Source organism: Bombus huntii, chromosome 1 (genome assembly GCF_024542735.1).
Source record: "Bombus huntii isolate Logan2020A chromosome 1, iyBomHunt1.1, whole genome shotgun sequence".
Taxonomy (NCBI): Eukaryota; Metazoa; Arthropoda; class Insecta; order Hymenoptera; family Apidae; genus Bombus; species Bombus huntii.
Genome location: NC_066238.1, coordinates 15,876,166 through 15,895,367, shown reverse-complemented (window position 1 = coordinate 15,895,367; position 19,202 = coordinate 15,876,166).

Below are 19,202 nucleotides of genomic sequence, written 5' to 3'. Positions count from 1 at the left end.
TCTGACGTTATACCATGTAACGTAATACGTTATAACTTTATACCATATAACGTAATACGTTATAACGTAATACCACATAATGTAATACGTTATAACGTTATGCCATATAACGTAATACGTTATAACGTTATACCATATAACGTAATACGTTATGACGTAATACCATATAATGTAATACGTTATAACGTTATGCCATATAACGTAATACGTTATAACGTTATACTATATGACGTAATACGTTATAACGTTATACCATATGACGTTATACCATATAACGTAATACGTTATAACGTTATACTATATATCGTAATACGTTATAACGTAATACCGTATAACGTTATACCATATAACGTAATACGTTATAACGTTATACCATATAACGTAATACGTTATGACGTAATACCATATAATGTAATACGTTATAACGTTATGCCATATAACGTAATACGTTATAACGTTATACTATATGACGTAATACGTTATAACGTTATACCATATGACGTTATAGCATATAACGTAATACGTTATAACGTTATACCAAGTAACGTAATACGTTATAACGTAATAGCATATAACGTAATACGTTATAACGTTATACCATATGACGTTATAGCATATAACGTAATACGTTATAACGTTATGCCATATAACGTAATACGTTATAACGTTATACCATATGACGTTATACCATATAACGTAACACGTTATAACATCATACCACATAACGTAATACGTTATAACGTAATATCATATAACGTAATACGTTATAACGTAATACCATATAACGTAATACGTTATAACGTTATACCATATGACGTTATACCATATAACGTCATACGTTATAACGTTATACCATATAAGGTAATACGTTATAACGTTATACCATATAACGTTATACCATATAACGTAATACGTTATAACGTTATACCATATAACGTAATACGTTATAACGTAATACCATATAACGTAATACGTTATAACGTTATACTATATGACGTTATAGCATATAACGTAATACGTTATAACGATATACCATATAACGTAATACGTTATGACGTAATACCATATAACGTAATACGTTATAACGTTATGCCATATGACGTTATACCATATAAGGTAATACGTTATAAAGTTATACCATATAACGTAATACGTTATAACGTTAGACCATATAACGTAATACGTAATAACGTTATGACATATAACGTAATACGTTATAACGTGATACCATATAACGTAATACGTTATGACGTAATACCATATAACGTAATACGTTATAACGTGATACCATATAACGTAATACGTTATAACGTTGTACCATGTGACGTTATACCATATAAGGTAATACGTTATAACGTTATACCATATAACGTTATACCATATAACGTAATACGTTATAACGTAATACCACATAATGTAATACGTTGTAACGTAATACCATATAACGTAATACGTTATAACGTTATAGCATATAACGTAATACGTTATAACGTTATACCATATAACGTATTACGTTATGACGTAATACCTTATAACGTAATACGTTATAACGTTATACCATATGACGTTATACCATATAACGTAATACGTTATAACTTTATACCATATAACGTAATAAGTTATAACGTAATACCACATAATGTAATACGTTATAGCGTTATGCCACATAACGTAATACGTTATAACGTTATACCATATAACATAATACGTTATAACGTGATATCATATAACGTAATACGTTATAACGTTATACCATATGACGTTATACCATATAATGTAATACGTTATTACGTTATACCATATAACGTAATACGTTATGACGTAATACCATATAACGTAATACGTTATAACGTAATACCATATAACGTAATACGTTATAACGTTATACCATATGACGTTATAGCATATAACGTAATACGTTATAACGTTATACCATATAACGTATTACGTTATGACGTAATACAATATAACGTAATACGTTATGACGTAATACCATATGACGTTAGAGCATATAACGTAATACGTTATAACGTTATACCATATGACGTATTACGTTATGACGTAATACGTTATAACGTTATACCATGTAACGTAATACGTTATAACGTAATACCATATAACGTAATACGTTATAACGTTATACCATTTGACGTTATACCATATAACGTAATACGTTATAACGTTATACGATATATCGTAATACGTTATAACGTAATACCGTATAACGTAATACGTTATGACGTAATACCATATGACGTTAGAGCATATAACGTAATACGTTATAACGTTATACCATATGACGTATTACGTTGTGACGTAATACCATATAACGTAATACGTTATGACGTTATACCATATGACGTTATACCGTATAAGGTAATACGTTATAACGTAATACCATATAATGTAATACGTTATAACGTTATGCCATATAACGTAATACGTTATAACGTGATACCATATAACGTAATACGTTATGACGTAGTACCATATGACGTTAGAGCATATAACGTAATACGTTATAACGTTATACCATATGACGTATTACGTTATGACGTAATACCATATAACGTAATACGTTATAAAGTTTTACCATATAACGTAATACGTTATAACGTTATACCATATAACGTAATAAGTTATAACGTAATACCACATAATGAAATACGTTATAACGTTATGCCATATAACGTAATACGTTATAACGTTATACCATATGACGTTATACCATATAAGGTAATTCGTTATAACGTTATACCATATGACGTTATACCATATAACGTATCACGTTATAACGTCATACCACATAACGTAATACGTTCTAACGTGATATCATATAACGTTATGCCATATAACGTAAGACGTTATAACGTTATACCATATAACGTAATACGTGTTGACGTAATACCATATAACGTAATACGTTATAACGTTATACCATTTGACGTTATACCATATAACGCAATACGTTATAACGTTATACGATATATCGTAATACGTTATAACGTAATACCGTATAACGTAATACGTTATAACGTTATGCCATATAACGTAATACGTTATAACGTGATACCATATAACGTAATACTTTATAACGTTATACCATATGACGTTATACCATATAAGGTAATTCGTTATAACGTTATACCATATAACGTTATACCATATAACGTAATACGTTATAACGTAATACGTTATAACGTTATACCATATAACGTAATACGTTATGACGTAATACCATATAACGTAACACGTTATAACGTTATACCATATGACGTTATACCATGTAACGTAATACGTTATAACTTTATACCATATAACGTAATACGTTATAACGTAATACCACATAATGTAATACGTTATAACGTTATGCCATATAACATAATACGTTATAACGTGATACCATATAACGTAATACGTTATAACGTTATACTATATGACGTTATACCATATAACGTAATACGTTATAACGTTATACCATATGACGTTATAGCATATAACGTAATACGTTATAACGTTATACCATGTAACGTAATACGTTATAACGTAATACCATATAACGTAATACGATATAACGTTATACCATATGACGTTATAGCATTTAATGTAATACGTTATTACGTCATACCATATAACGTAATACGTTATGACGTAATACCATATAACGTAACACGTTATAACGTTATACCATATAACGTAATACGTTATAACGTTATACTATATGACGTAATACGTTATAACGTTATACCATATGACGTTATACCATATAACGTAATACGTTATAACGTTATACTATATATCGTAATACGTTATAACGTAATACCGTATAACGTTATACCATATAACGTAATACGTTATAACGTTATACCATATAACGTAATACGTTATGACGTAATACCATATAATGTAATACGTTATAACGTTATGCCATATAACGTAATACGTTATAACGTTATACTATATGACGTAATACGTTATAACGTTATACCATATGACGTTATAGCATATAACGTAATACGTTATAACGTTATACCAAGTAACGTAATACGTTATAACGTAATAGCATATAACGTAATACGTTATAACGTTATACCATATGACGTTATAGCATATAACGTAATACGTTATAACGTTATGCCATATAACGTAATAGGTTATAACGTTATACCATATGACGTTATACCATATAACGTAACACGTTATAACATCATACCACATAACGTAATACGTTATAACGTAATATCATATAACGTAATACGTTATAACGTAATACCATATAACGTAATACGTTATAACGTTATACCATATGACGTTATACCATATAACGTCATACGTTATAACGTTATACCATATAAGGTAATACGTTATAACGTTATACCATATAACGTTATACCATATAACGTAATACGTTATAACGTTATACCATATAACGTAATACGTTATAACGTAATACCATATAACGTAATACGTTATAACGTTATACTATATGACGTTATAGCATATAACGTAATACGTTATAACGATATACCATATAACGTAATACGTTATGACGTAATACCATATAACGTAATACGTTATAACGTTATGCCATATGACGTTATACCATATAAGGTAATACGTTATAAAGTTATACCATATAACGTAATACGTTATAACGTTAGACCATATAACGTAATACGTAATAACGTTATGACATATAACGTAATACGTTATAACGTGATACCATATAACGTAATACGTTATGACGTAATACCATATAACGTAATACGTTATAACGTGATACCATATAACGTAATACGTTATAACGTTGTACCATGTGACGTTATACCATATAAGGTAATACGTTATAACGTTATACCATATAACGTTATACCATATAACGTAATACGTTATAACGTAATACCACATAATGTAATACGTTGTAACGTAATACCATATAACGTAATACGTTATAACGTTATAGCATATAACGTAATACGTTATAACGTTATACCATATAACGTATTACGTTATGACGTAATACCTTATAACGTAATACGTTATAACGTTATACCATATGACGTTATACCATATAACGTAATACGTTATAACTTTATACCATATAACGTAATAAGTTATAACGTAATACCACATAATGTAATACGTTATAGCGTTATGCCACATAACGTAATACGTTATAACGTTATACCATATAACATAATACGTTATAACGTGATATCATATAACGTAATACGTTATAACGTTATACCATATGACGTTATACCATATAATGTAATACGTTATTACGTTATACCATATAACGTAATACGTTATGACGTAATACCATATAACGTAATACGTTATAACGTAATACCATATAACGTAATACGTTATAACGTTATACCATATGACGTTATAGCATATAACGTAATACGTTATAACGTTATACCATATAACGTATTACGTTATGACGTAATACAATATAACGTAATACGTTATGACGTAATACCATATGACGTTAGAGCATATAACGTAATACGTTATAACGTTATACCATATGACGTATTACGTTATGACGTAATACCATATAACGTAATACGTTATAAAGTTATGCCATATAACGTAATACGTTATAACGTGATACCATATAACGTATTACGTTATGACGTAATACCATATGACGTTAGAGCATATAACGTAATACGTTATAACGTTATACCATATGACGTATTACGTTGTGACGTAATACCATATAACGTAATACGTTATGACGTTATACCATATGACGTTATACCATATAAGGTAATACGTTATAACGTAATACCATATAATGTAATACGTTATAACGTTATGCCATATAACGTAATACGTTATAACGTGATACCATATAACGTAATACGTTATGACGTAGTACCATATGACGTTAGAGCATATAACGTAATACGTTATAACGTTATACCATATGACGTATTACGTTATGACGTAATACCATATAACGTAATACGTTATAAAGTTTTACCATATAACGTAGTACGTTATAACGTTATACCATATAACGTAATAAGTTATAACGTAATACCACATAATGAAATACGTTATAACGTTATGCCATATAACGTAATACGTTATAACGTTATACCCTATAACGTAATACGTGTTGACGTAATACCATATAACGTAATACGTTATAACGTTATACCATTTGACGTTATACCATATAACGTAATACGTTATAACGTTATACTATATATCGTAATACGTTATAACGTAATACCGTATAACGTAATACGTTATAACGTTATGCCATGTAACGTAATACGTTATAACGTGATACCATATAACGTAATACTTTATAACGTTATACCATATGACGTTATACCATATAAGGTAATTCGTTATAACGTTATACCATATAACGTTATACCATATAACGTAATACGTTATAACGTAAGACGTTATAACGTTATACCATATAACGTAATACGTTATGACGTAATACCATATAACGTAACACGTTATAACGTTATACCATATGACGTTATACCATGTAACGTAATACGTTATAACTTTATACCATATAACGTAATACGTTATAACGTAATACCACATAATGTAATACGTTATAACGTTATGCCATATAACGTAATACGTTATAACGTTATACCATATAACGTAATACGTTATGACGTAATACCATATAATGTAATACGTTATAACGTTATGCCATATAACATAATACGTTATAACGTGATACCATATAACGTAATACGTTATAACGTTATACCATATGACGTTATACCATATAACGTAATACGTTATAACGTTATACCATATGACGTTATAGCATATAACGTAATACGTTATAACGTTATACCATGTAACGTAATACGTTATAACGTAATACCATATAACGTAATACGTTATAACGTTATACCATTTGACGTTATACCATATAACGTAATACGTTATAACGTTATACGATATATCGTAATACGTTATAACGTAATACCGTATAACGTAATACGTTATGACGTAATACCATATGACGTTAGAGCATATAACGTAATACGTTATAACGTTATACCATATGACGTATTACGTTGTGACGTAATACCATATAACGTAATACGTTATGACGTTATACCATATGACGTTATACCATATAAGGTAATACGTTATAACGTAATACCATATAATGTAATACGTTATAACGTTATGCCATATAACGTAATACGTTATAACGTGATACCATATAACGTAATACGTTATGACGTAGTACCATATGACGTTAGAGCATATAACGTAATACGTTATAACGTTATACCATATGACGTATTACGTTATGACGTAATACCATATAACGTAATACGTTATAAAGTTTTACCATATAACGTAATACGTTATAACGTTATACCATATAACGTAATAAGTTATAACGTAATACCACATAATGAAATACGTTATAACGTTATGCCATATAACGTAATACGTTATAACGTTATACCCTATAACGTAATACGTGTTGACGTAATACCATATAACGTAATACGTTATAACGTTATACCATTTGACGTTATACCATATAACGTAATACGTTATAACGTTATACTATATATCGTAATACGTTATAACGTAATACCGTATAACGTAATACGTTATAACGTTATGCCATGTAACGTAATACGTTATAACGTGATACCATATAACGTAATACTTTATAACGTTATACCATATGACGTTATACCATATAAGGTAATTCGTTATAACGTTATACCATATAACGTTATACCATATAACGTAATACGTTATAACGTAAGACGTTATAACGTTATACCATATAACGTAATACGTTATGACGTAATACCATATAACGTAACACGTTATAACGTTATACCATATGACGTTATACCATGTAACGTAATACGTTATAACTTTATACCATATAACGTAATACGTTATAACGTAATACCACATAATGTAATACGTTATAACGTTATGCCATATAACGTAATACGTTATAACGTTATACCATATAACGTAATACGTTATGACGTAATACCATATAATGTAATACGTTATAACGTTATGCCATATAACATAATACGTTATAACGTGATACCATATAACGTAATACGTTATAACGTTATACCATATGACGTTATACCATATAACGTAATACGTTATAACGTTATACCATATGACGTTATAGCATATAACGTAATACGTTATAACGTTATACCATGTAACGTAATACGTTATAACGTAATACCATATAACGTAATACGTTATAACGTTATACCATTTGACGTTATACCATATAACGTAATACGTTATAACGTTATACGATATATCGTAATACGTTATAACGTAATACCGTATAACGTAATACGTTATGACGTAATACCATATGACGTTAGAGCATATAACGTAATACGTTATAACGTTATACCATATGACGTATTACGTTGTGACGTAATACCATATAACGTAATACGTTATGACGTTATGACATATAACGTAATACGTAATAACGTTATGACATATAACGTAATACGTTATAACGTGATACCATATAACGTAATACGTTATGACGTAATACCATATAACGTAATACGTTATAACGTGATACCATATAACGTAATACGTTATAACGTTGTACCATGTGACGTTATACCATATAAGGTAATACGTTATAACGTTATACCATATAACGTAATACGTTATAACGTAATACCACATAATGTAATACGTTGTAACGTAATACCATATAACGTAATACGTTATAACGTTATAGCATATAACGTAATACGTTATAACGTTATACCATATAACGTATTACGTTATGACGTAATACCTTATAACGTAATACGTTATAACGTTATACCATATGACGTTATACCATATAACGTAATACGTTATAACTTTATACCATATAACGTAATAAGTTATAACGTAATACCACATAATGTAATACGTTATAGCGTTATGCCACATAACGTAATACGTTATAACGTTATACCATATAACATAATACGTTATAACGTGATATCATATAACGTAATACGTTATAACGTTATACCATATGACGTTATACCATATAATGTAATACGTTATTACGTTATACCATATAACGTAATACGTTATGACGTAATACCATATAACGTAATACGTTATAACGTAATACCATATAACGTAATACGTTATAACGTTATACCATATGACGTTATAGCATATAACGTAATACGTTATAACGTTATACCATATAACGTATTACGTTATGACGTAATACCATATAACGTAATACGTTATGACGTAATACCATATGACGTTAGAGCATATAACGTAATACGTTATAACGTTATACCATATGACGTATTACGTTATGACGTAATACCATATAACGTAATACGTTATAAAGTTATGCCATATAACGTAATACGTTATAACGTGATACCATATAACGTATTACGTTATGACGTAATACCATATGACGTTAGAGCATATAACGTAATACGTTATAACGTTATACCATATGACGTATTACGTTGTGACGTAATACCATATAACGTAATACGTTATGACGTTATACCATATGACGTTATACCATATAAGGTAATACGTTATAACGTAATACCATATAATGTAATACGTTATAACGTTATGCCATATAACGTAATACGTTATAACGTGATACCATATAACGTAATACGTTATGACGTAGTACCATATGACGTTAGAGCATATAACGTAATACGTTATAACGTTATACCATATGACGTATTACGTTATGACGTAATACCATATAACGTAATACGTTATAAAGTTTTACCATATAACGTAGTACGTTATAAGGTTATACCATATAACGTAATAAGTTATAACGTAATACCACATAATGAAATACGTTATAACGTTATGCCATATAACGTAATACGTTATAACGTTATACCCTATAACGTAATACGTGTTGACGTAATACCATATAACGTAATACGTTATAACGTTATACCATTTGACGTTATACCATATAACGTAATACGTTATAACGTTATACTATATATCGTAATACGTTATAACGTAATACCGTATAACGTAATACGTTATAACGTTATGCCATGTAACGTAATACGTTATAACGTGATACCATATAACGTAATACTTTATAACGTTATACCATATGACGTTATACCATATAAGGTAATTCGTTATAACGTTATACCATATAACGTTATACCATATAACGTAATACGTTATAACGTAAGACGTTATAACGTTATACCATATAACGTAATACGTTATGACGTAATACCATATAACGTAACACGTTATAACGTTATACCATATGACGTTATACCATGTAACGTAATACGTTATAACTTTATACCATATAACGTAATACGTTATAACGTAATACCACATAATGTAATACGTTATAACGTTATGCCATATAACGTAATACGTTATAACGTTATACCATATAACGTAATACGTTATGACGTAATACCATATAATGTAATACGTTATAACGTTATGCCATATAACATAATACGTTATAACGTGATACCATATAACGTAATACGTTATAACGTTATACCATATGACGTTATACCATATAACGTAATACGTTATAACGTTATACCATATGACGTTATAGCATATAACGTAATACGTTATAACGTTATACCATGTAACGTAATACGTTATAACGTAATACCATATAACGTAATACGTTATAACGTTATACCATTTGACGTTATACCATATAACGTAATACGTTATAACGTTATACGATATATCGTAATACGTTATAACGTAATACCGTATAACGTAATACGTTATGACGTAATACCATATGACGTTAGAGCATATAACGTAATACGTTATAACGTTATACCATATGACGTATTACGTTGTGACGTAATACCATATAACGTAATACGTTATGACGTTATACCATATGACGTTATACCATATAAGGTAATACGTTATAACGTAATACCATATAATGTAATACGTTATAACGTTATGCCATATAACGTAATACGTTATAACGTGATACCATATAACGTAATACGTTATGACGTAGTACCATATGACGTTAGAGCATATAACGTAATACGTTATAACGTTATACCATATGACGTATTACGTTATGACGTAATACCATATAACGTAATACGTTATAAAGTTTTACCATATAACGTAATACGTTATAACGTTATACCATATAACGTAATAAGTTATAACGTAATACCACATAATGAAATACGTTATAACGTTATACCATGAGACGTTATACCATATAACGTAATACGTTATAACGTTATACCATATAACGTAATACGTTATAACGTAATACCACATAATGAAATACGTTATAACGTTATGTCATATAACGTAATACGTTATAACGTAATACCACATAATGAAATACGTTATAACGTTATGTCATATAACGTAATACGTTATTACGTTATACCATATGACGTTATACCATATAACGTAACACGTTATAACGTCATACCACATAACGTAATACGTTATAACGTAATATCATATAACGTAATACGTTATAACGTTATACCATATGACGTTATAGCATATAACGTAAGACGTTATAACGTTATACCATATAACGTAATACGTTATAACGTTATACCATTTGACGTTATACCATATAACGTAACACGTTATAACGTTATACGATATATCGTAATACGTTATAGCGTAATACCGTATAACGTAATACGTTATAACGTTATGCCATATAACGTAATACGTTATAACGTGATACCATATAACGTAATACTTTATAACGTTATACCATATGACGTTATACCATATAAGGTAATTCGTTATAACGTTATACCATATAAAGTTATACCATATAACGTAAGACGTTATAACGTAATACCACATAATGAAATACGTTATAACGTTATGCCATATAACGATATACGTTATAACGTTATACCATATGACGCTATACCATATAACGTAACACGTTATAACGTCATACCACATAACGTAATACGTTATAACGTAATATCATATAACGTAATACGTTATAACGTTATACCATATGACGTTATAGCATATAACGTAAGACGTTATAACGTTATACCATATAACGTAATACGTGTTGACGTAATACCATATAACGTAATACGTTATAACGTTATACCATTTGACGTTATACCATATAACGTAACACGTTATAACGTTATACGATATATCGTAATACGTTATAACGTAATACCGTATAACGTAATACGTTATAACGTTATGCCATATAACGTAATACGTTATAACGTGATACCATATAACGTAATACTTTATAACGTTATACCATATGACGTTATACCATATAAGGTAATTCGTTATAACGTTATACCATATAACGTTATACCATATAACGTTATACCATATAACGTAATACGTTATAACGTTTTACCATATAACGTAATACGTTATAACGTAATACCATATAACGTAATACGTTATATCGTTATACCATATGACGTTATAGCATATAATGTAATACGTTATTACGTCATACCATATAACGTAATACGTTATGACGTAATACCATATAACGTAATACATTATAACGTTATACCATGAGACGTTATACCATATAACGTAATACGTTATAACGTTATACCATATAACGTAATACGTTATAACGTAATACCACATAATGAAATACGTTATAACGTTATGCCATATAACGTAATACGTTATAACGTTTTACCATATGACGTTATACCATATAACGTAACACGTTATAACGTCATACCACATAACGTAATACGTTATAACGTAATATCATATAACGTAATACGTTATAACGTTATACCATATGACGTTATAGCATATAACGTAAGACGTTATAACGTTATACCATATAACGTAATACGTGTTGACGTAATACCATATAACGTAATACGTTATAACGTTATACCATTTGACGTTATACCATATAACGTAACACGTTATAACGTTATACGATATATCGTAATACGTTATGACGTAATACCATATAACGTAATACGTTATAACGTTATACTATATGACGTTATAGCATATAACGTAATACGTTATAACGATATACCATATAACGTAATACGTTATGACGTAATACCATATAACGTAATACGTTATAACGTTATACCATGAGACGTTATACCATATAACGTAATACGTTATAACGTTATGCCATATAACGTAATACGTTATAACGTGATACCATATAACGTAATACTTTATAACGTTATACCATATGACGTTATACCATATAAGGTAATTCGTTATAACGTTATACCATATAACGTTATACCATATAACGTAATACGTTATAACGTTTTACCATATAACGTAATACGTTATAACGTAATACCATATAACGTAATACGTTATAACGTTATACTATATGACGTTATAGCATATAACGTAATACGTTATAACGATATACCATATAACGTAATACGTTATGACGTAATACCATATAACGTAATACGTTATAACGTTATACCATATGACGTTATACCATATAACGTAATACGTTATAACGTTATACCATATAAGGTAATACGTTATAACGTAATACCACATAATGTAATAAGTTATAACGTTATGCCATATAACGTAATACGTTATAACGTAATACCATATAACGTAATACGTTATAGCGTTATACTATATGACGTTATAGCATATAACGTAATACGTTATAACGATATACCATATGACGTTATACCATATAAGGTAATTCGTTATAACGTTATACCATATAACGTTATACCATATAACGTAATACGTTATAACGTAATACGTTATAACGTTATACCATATAACGTAATACGTTATGACGTAATACCATATAACGTAACACGTTATAACGTTATACCATATGACGTTATACCATGTAACGTAATACGTTATAACTTTATACCATATAACGTAATACGTTATAACGTAATACCACATAATGTAATAAGTTATAACGTTATGCCATATAACGTAATACGTTATAACGTTATACCATATAACGTAATACGTTATGACGTAATACCATATAATGTAATACGTTATAACGTTATGCCATATAACATAATACGTTATAACGTGATACCATATAACGTAATACGTTATAACGTTATACCATATGACGTTATACCATATAACGTAATACGTTATGACGTTATACCATATGACGTTATAGCATATAACGTAATACGTTATAACGTTATACCATGTAACGTAATACGTTATAACGTAATACCATATAACGTAATACGTTATAACGTTATACCATTTGACGTTATACCATATAACGTAATACGTTATAACGTTATACGATATATCGTAATACGTTATAACGTAATACCGTATAACGTAATACGTTATAACGTTATGCCATATAACGTAATACGTTATAACGTGATACCATATAACGTAATACTTTATAACGTTATACCATATGACGTTATACCATATAAGGTAATTCGTTATAACGTTATACCATATAACGTTATACCATATAACGTAATACGTTATAACGTAATACGTTATAACGTTATACCATATAACGTAATACGTTATGACGTAATACCATATAACGTAACACGTTATAACGTTATACCATATGACGTTATACCATGTAACGTAATACGTTATAACTTTATACCATATAACGTAATACGTTATAACGTAATACCACATACTGTAATACGTTATAACGTTATGCCATATAACGTAATACGTTATAACGTTATACCATATAACGTAATACGTTATGACGTAATACCATATAATGTAATACGTTGTAACGTTATGCCATATAACATAATACGTTATAACGTGATACCATATAACGTAATACGTTATAACGTTATACCATATGACGTTATACCATATAACGTAATACGTTATAACGTTATACCATATGACGTTATAGCATATAACGTAATACGTTATAACGTTATACCATGTAACGTAATACGTTATAACGTAATACCATATAACGTAATACGTTATAACGTTATACCATATGACGTTATAGCATATAATGTAATACGTTATTACGTCATACCATATAACGTAATACGTTATGACGTAATACCATATAACGTAATACGTTATAACGTTATACCATGAGACGTTATACCATATAAAGTAATACGTTATAACGTTATACCATATAACGTAATACGTTATAACGTAATACCACATAATGAAATACGTTATAACGTTATACCATATAACGTAAAACGTTATAACGTAATACCATATAAGGTAATACGTTATAACGTTATGCCATATAACGTAATACGTTATAACGTGATACCATATAACGTAATACGTTATGACGTAATACCATATAACGTAATACGTTATAACGTAATACCACATAATGTAATACGTTATAACGTAATACCATATAACGTAATACGTTATAACGTTATACCATATGACGTTATACCATATAACGTAATACGTTATAACTTTATACCATATAACGTAATACGTTATAACGTAATACCACATAATGTAATTCGTTATAACGTAATACCATATAACGTAATACGTTATAACGTGATACCATATAACGTAATACGTTATAACGTTATACCATATGACGTTATACCATATAAGGTAATACGTTATAACGTAATACCATATAATGTAATACGTTATAACGTTATGCCATATAACGTAATACGTTATAACGTGATACCATATAACGTAATACGTTATGACGTAATACCATATGACGTTAGAGCATATAACGTAATACGTTATAACGTTATACCATATGACGTATTACGTTATGACGTAATACCATATAACGTAATACGTTATAAAGTTATACCATATAACGTAATACGTTATAACGTTATACCATATAACGTAATACGTTATAACGTAATACCACATAATGAAATACGTTATAACGTTATGACATATAACGTAATACGTTATAACGTTATACCATATGACGTTATGCCATATAACGTTATACCATATGACGTTATACCATATAACGTAACACGTTATAACGTCATACCACATAACGTAATACGTTATAACGTAATATCATATAACGTTATACCATATGACGTTATAGCATATAACGTAAGACGTTATAACGTTATACCATATAACGTAATACGTGTTGACGTAATACCATATAACGTAATACGTTATAACGTTATACCATTTGACGTTATACCATATAACGTAATGCGTTATAACGTTATACGATATATCGTAATACGTTATAACGTAATACCGTATAACGTAATACGTTATAACGTTATGCCATATAACGTAATACGTTATAACGTGATACCATATAACGTAATACTTTATAACGTTATACCATATGACGTTATACCATATAAGGTAATTCGTTATAACGTTATACCATATAACGTTATACCATGTAACGTAATACGTTATAACGTAATACCATATAACGTAATACGTTATAACGTTATACCATATGACGTTATAGCATATAATGTAATACGTTATTACGTCATACCATATAACGTAATACGTTATGACGTAATACCATATAACGTAATACGTTATAACGTTATACCATGAGACGTTATACCATATAACGTAATACGTTATAACGTTATACCATATAACGTAATACGTTATAACGTAATACCACATAATGAAATACGTTATAACGTTATGTCATATAACGTAATACGTTATTACGTTATACCATATGACGTTATACCATATAACGTAACACGTTATAACGTCATACCACATAACGTAATACGTTATAACGTAATATCATATAACGTAATACGTTATGACGTAATACCATATGACGTTAGAGCATATAACGTAATACGTTATAACGTTATACCATATGACGTATTACGTTATGACGTAATACCATATAACGTAATACGTTATAAAGTTATACCATATAACGTAATACGTTATAACGTTATACCATATAACGTAATACGTTATAACGTAATACCACATAATGAAATACGTTATAACGTTATGCCATATAACGTAATACGTTATAACGTTATACCATATGACGTTATGCCATATAACGTTATACCATATGACGTTATACCATATAACGTAACACGTTATAACGTCATACCACATAACGTAATACGTTATAACGTAATATCATATAACGTTATACCATATGACGTTATAGCATATAACGTAAGACGTTATAACGTTATACCATATAACGTAAGACGTGTTGACGTAATACCATATAACGTAATACGTTATAACGTTATACCATTTGACGTTATACCATATAACGTAATACGTTATAACGTTATACGATATATCGTAATACGTTATAACGTAATACCGTATAACGTAATACGTTATAACGTTATGCCATATAACGTAATACGTTATAACGTGATACCATATAACGTAATACTTTATAACGTTATACCATATGACGTTATACCATATAAGGTAATTCGTTATAACGTTATACCATATAACGTTATACCATGTAACGTAATACGTTATAACGTAATACCATATAACGTAATACGTTATAACGTTATACCATATGACGTTATAGCATATAATGTAATACGTTATTACGTCATACCATATAACGTAATACGTTATGACGTAATACCATATAACGTAATACGTTATAACGTTATACCATGAGACGTTATACCATATAACGTAATACGTTATAACGTTATACCATATAACGTAATACGTTATAACGTAATACCACATAATGAAATACGTTATAACGTTATGTCATATAACGTAATACGTTATTACGTTATACCATATGACGTTATACCATATAACGTAACACGTTATAACGTCATACCACATAACGTAATACGTTATAACGTAATATCATATAACGTAATACGTTATAACGTTATACCATATGACGTTATAGCATATAACGTAAGACGTTATAACGTTATACCATATAACGTAATACGTTATAACGTTATACCATTTGACGTTATACCATATAACGTAACACGTTATAACGTTATACGATATATCGTAATACGTTATAACGTAATACCGTATAACGTAATACGTTATAACGTTATGCCATATAACGTAATACGTTATAACGTGATACCATATAACGTAATACTTTATAACGTTATACCATATAAGGTAATTCGTTATAACGTTATACCATATAAAGTTATACCATATAACGTAAGACGTTATAACGTAATACCACATAATGAAATACGTTATAACGTTATGCCATATAACGATATACGTTATAACGTTATACCATATGACGCTATACCATATAACGTAACACGTTATAACGTCATACCACATAACGTAATACGTTATAACGTAATATCATATAACGTAATACGTTATAACGTTATACCATATGACGTTATAGCATATAACGTAAGACGTTATAACGTTATACCATATAACGTAATACGTGTTGACGTAATACCATATAACGTAATACGTTATAACGTTATACCATTTGACGTTATACCATATAACGTAACACGTTATAACGTTATACGATATATCGTAATACGTTATAACGTAATACCGTATAACGTAATACGTTATAACGTTATGCCATATAACGTAATACGTTATAACGTGATACCATATAACGTAATACTTTATAACGTTATACCATATGACGTTATACCATATAAGGTAATTCGTTATAACGTTATACCATATAACGTTATAACATATAACGTAATACGTTATAACGTTTTACCATATAACGTAATACGTTATAACGTAATACCATATAACGTAATACGTTATAACGTTATACTATATGACGTTATAGCATATAACGTAATACGTTATAACGATATACCATATAACGTAATACGTTATGACGTAATACCATATAACGTAATACGTTATAACGTTATACCATATGACGTTATACCATATAACGTAATACGTTATAACGTTATACCTTATAACGTAATACGTTATGACGTAATACCATATAATGTAATACGTTATAACGTTATGCCATATAACATAATACGTTATAACGTGATACCATATAACGTAATACGTTATAACGTTATACCACATGACGTTATACCATATAACGTAATACGTTATAACGTTATACCATATGACGTTATAGCATATAACGTCATAGGTTATAACGTTATACCATGTAACGTAATACGTTATAACGTAATACCATG